Here is a 4,671-nt window from a genome sequence, read left to right on the forward strand (position 1 = left end):
CAGTTCAAAGTCATTTAGGCCCCTCACGACACTTAGAAGTTGGTGGGTACTAGGGAATTAACTCAAAAGATGCAAACTGGATACATGGCGACTCCTGATGCAATTGCCAGAAGCATCAGCAAGAGGGGGTGCCCATTTCAAAAGAGGGGGCTGATTTCAGCCCATCAAGTGCTATAGTGTGTGTGAGTAGTGGGTGCAGGTGATCACATAATGGAAAGCTTGCCTTCTCCCTTGCTCTATGTAGCGTGATGATCGATTTGCTCTCGCGCATCTCTCTCTCCCCTTTGCACATATGGTAATGCCCCACTAGTTGGGTCTCTTGGGATAGTTTCCTACGATGTTAAAATTCTCTTCTTCTTCTTCTTCCTCTTCTTCTCTACCTTATCTCGTACTTGTCCTAACCAGTGTCAGAAAAAAAAATCGGGCTCTAGTGTATTTTAAACAGCTGAAATTGTAAAATCCTCGTTAGATTTTGAGCTTGGCTTTAGGAAAACCGGGATATTTACATAAGTTTTAGTGTAATTACCGGCAAATGCTTCAATTTCTTACCAAAAAAATCGGGATAATTTCAAGTTTGCCCTTATTTTCACTGGTTAGGAAAATTGTAGTTTTCTAGCCTTGTTCGCGCGGGGAATCGCACGGGTGGCAATGTAAAAAAAAGGGGGGGGTCTAGTGTATTTTAACCAACTAAAATTGTAAAACAACAGTTAAATTTGGAGCTTGGCTTTAAAACCGGAAAATTTACATAAGTTTTAGTGTAATTACCAGCAAAAGCTTCAAATATGAAGAAAAAACTGGAAGAATTTCAAGTTTTCCCTTATTTTCACCGGTTAGGAAAACTGTATGTTTCTTGCCTGAATCGTGCGGGCACGCTCTAGGTATTGGGAAAAGTCAAAGGACACACGACTAGGAAAATCCTAACCAGGTGCCAACTTTCTATATAGAAAACAATTGGAAACTCCTTGTATTCTTCTAACGATGTTTTGAAGTTTGTCTCTTGCTATTTCTACTTTAGTTAGTGCCAACGCCAAACTTTCCTTACTCATTGTGGCTTTCATCTCTTGCCACAATTTCATACGCCCAGTTGATTCTCCTCAAATCTTTATGCAAGACAACAGCTTTCACATTTGCTAGTTCCTCTGCTTGAGTTGTTGACCAAGCATGCTCCTTGGCAGTTGCTCGTTCAACCCAAAGGTGCCAAACTCCAAGTTGGAAAATGCAAAAGGTCTGGATTACATCTCTCCAGGGAGGAGAGAAAATATTGCCCCCAATTAAATACACATGCGAAAGTCTTACCTCATTATAAGTTACATGTGTGGAGTGCAGTATACTACCGGGGAATAAAGAGCCCTAACTTGCCTTTGTGTAAGCATTGTGCACAGGATTGGCAACAGTAGACCACACCAGGAAAGTACTCATCAATGCGCACGCGCGCACACACACACACACAGGCCTACTAATGAATCCTAAAGCAACGGCTGATGTGAGGCCAACTACCTCCCTAATGATACACTTCATTAACTCACAACATGCTACTCAAAGTACTCATTGTTTATGAAGCCTTTTCTAATAAGGCAAGTAGGTGGAAATTGATCTCTCTCTCTCTCTCTCTCTCTCTCTCTCTCTCTCTCTCTCTCTCTCTCTCTCTCTCTCTCTCTCTCTCTCTCTCTCTCTCTCTCTCTCTCTCCGTTGAAACGACCATTGTATTTAAGGTGGCCCAGATAGCTATATGTAGCCCCCCCCCCCCCTTATGTATACGATATGAGTATGAAATAATGAGGGGCTACCCCTATTGTATACGCTTATGTACAAAATCCAGAACCCCCCCTCTTGTACACTCACGTGGTACCTTATGAAAAAACTCAGTGTATCCCTCAGGTCATGAAGTAGTTTTTGGCCACCACCGATGCCAAAGACAAAGTACTCACCGAATGGCGAAGCTTGAAGCTCTCTCCCTACGAATCCATTCACAAATATGTAGACAAGTTTTGGGACTTACATCTCAAAGCCACTGTCTTCAAAAAGAGAGCAAAAACAACAATTTTGTGCGGACTTAATTGAAGAAATGGCGGAGTATGTCAACTCCCAAAGACCACGCACTATATGTGCGGTCATACACCATACTATGGTGGCTTTTCGAATCAATTTTCAAACAAGGGCTAAGAGAAATCTTAAGCCCACGGAAAACAAGGGTTCCAATGAGCCTAAGGGGAAAGACAATGTCCAAAAGTCTCTTAGGGTAAAGGGGCCAACTTAAGGCCATCTTAGAGGAAACACAGTGACTCTGAAAAGCACGCTAAACAGAATCGAGTGCTTAGATGCTCAAAATGAAGATCGAGATCGTCTCTACCAGCAGAAAAAATATGGAATCAAGTTGCATTTATACAGGCGAAGAACGCCCGCACAACATTTTTTATGTGTATAAAAAATGGGTGTAAATTGGAAACCAGAATGGGGGGGCATTTAGAGCCATTGTGCCAACAAGGCTTGAACCCAAGATCTAATGGCCACGATTGCAAGTTGGCTACATTGTCCACCCCAACTCTCACCCATTTGTGTCTCACAATGGGTCCGAAAGTGCACAAAAAAATTGGCCCCGGCAGTCCTCCTAAAGGGGGGTGGTTTTGTATTGGCCCCTTTACCCTAAGGGCAATTCCAATAACAATAAAGCTAAGGAGAAGGGAGTTTGCAAAGGCAAAAACAAACTCTCTCCTGAAGAGCGTTAACCGCTGTTTCAAGTGTCGCAAACAAGGGCATGTGTACCGCACTTGTCCCCAAAAGAACACTCGCCAAACTGTTGTTGGAACTCTCAGGCCCGATGTGATCATAAAGTTAAGGGGTAACTCTGTTTTGGATCGTGCATCTGTAGGTGCAATTCTCAGTTTACATTCTTCAGGTGCTGTTTCACGTTTTGATAGTGATTACTCTGTTGGGCAGCTAATTATGTATGGACAAGAATTTCTCAACAGCATTCCTGAAAGACTTTCAATTTTTCTGGGTATAACCGATCTGAAGGAAATTTGTTGGTTTCATCTCAGCCGCTGCAGCTCAGACAATGTTAATGTGGCTCTTGGCGGCTTTGACTTAAAAGGAGCAACACTACAACGTTTGTAAAAGATAGCATCGGTGGCTATTCAATGGCTGAACCTGCTTCATTAGGTTTGCTAATGAAGTGGACATCATCTTTGCTAGAAGGTTGTACAATCAAAGGGTACTTGGGAAGTGGGAAGACTAGTAAAGTCTACGAAGTTGACCGTGGCAACAGAAAGCGCTGTGCATTAAAAGTTTTAAAAAGTGGGTACGAAGAGGACTCTCAGGATGTTAGGTTTTTGAATGAGTTGCAAAATGTTGATGGAGTACCCAGAGTTTTCCAATGCATTGGGAAGTCGATGTTCGTGATAGAGCGTGTAGGTGAAGAATTTGGAAAAGATCAAGTTGGACCAGGTTTACCATTGGCTGCTTTAGTTGAAGTACTTCAAAATGTGCATGCTTTAAATATTGTAAATAGGGACATACGTGCGGAAATTTGATGGTTGCGAAGAGTTTGCAAACAGGAAAGCATAGACTCTTCATACATGATTGGGGTTTTGCTGAGAAGATGGATTGCAAGTGTGTCAGTTTTTGTGGAAGCATTCAAACTGCATGAGATAATGCGCTTCGACAGCATATTGAATGTAAAAGATATTTGGTTTATACAGCTGTGGATGACTTCATATCACTAGTGCGGTGCCTTTTTCTTTTTCTCAATCCTCATGCTGCATGTGCCCTTTATGAGCATGAAAATGATGCATTGGCAGCTTTGGACTTTTGGGCAAAGAAATTTGAGGGCAAACAGCTTTGGAAGCAGCACATGAAGCAGCTGCCCATATGAAGTATGATGGCTTAAAGAAAGCACTTCAAGATATTGAACACATGAGCCAATCAATTGGTACGTAGTCTGCAGGTGCTGATCTTTGTGCCTCTACTACAGGACTGCTATTTTGGCTACTTGGTGATGCCCTGTCACCTGTTAGATCACTTCAAGAGTAATCTGAGTTGGTTTTTTGAATGTTGTGTTGGGACGCAGAGAGTAAACCAAAGTGGTGACTATCGTTGGTATTCTCATGGGAAAAAGCTATCTTGAATGAGTGCAGCAGCAGGGTGGGCCATCATCTGTGCTCGTCCCTCAGTGGCTTGACAGTGTCGGGTCTTTATCTTTTGAATATGTCTGTGGTGGAGTCTCAGGGCCCGGTAGCCTGGCTGGGCGAGAGAGAGAGAGAGAGAGAGAGAGAGAGAGAGAGAGAGAGAGAGAGAGAGAGAGAGAGAGAGAGAGAGAGAGAGAGAGAGAGAGAGAGAGAGAGAGAGAGAGAGAGAGAGAGAGAGAGGGAGAGAGAGAGGGAGAGAGAGAGAGAGAGAGAGGCTTTACTATCAAGTCCATCTTGTAGGTATGACTTCCAACTACGAGGGTTTGATTTTCAGGCTTCATGAGATCGTCTCAGAGTTTAATGAGGCAGACTTCTATGTGTTGTGTCTTTCTGAGTCGACTCAGGTGATGATACTTATCCTTGTTTGTCCTCTCCAAACAAGGATGATATATTGTGGTATCAAAGTGGTAATGATTGTCTGTTTACTGGGTATCTCTATCTCTTTTTTGGGGTATCAAAGGGGTAATGATTGACTTTGTGTTGTTCA

At 42.9% G+C, this 4,671-nt stretch overlaps 1 pseudogene; it reads left to right on the top strand.

Moving 5' to 3' along the window:
- The first annotated feature begins 3,066 nt into the window (after positions 1–3,066).
- On the top strand, positions 3,067–4,029 carry LOC147440010 (uncharacterized; annotated as a pseudogene).
- The last annotated feature ends 642 nt before the right edge of the window (positions 4,030–4,671 follow it).

Source organism: Adiantum capillus-veneris, chromosome 16, assembly GCF_014529385.1.
Source record: "Adiantum capillus-veneris isolate H3 chromosome 16, ASM1452938v2, whole genome shotgun sequence".
Classification (NCBI taxonomy): Eukaryota; Viridiplantae; Streptophyta; class Polypodiopsida; order Polypodiales; family Pteridaceae; genus Adiantum; species Adiantum capillus-veneris.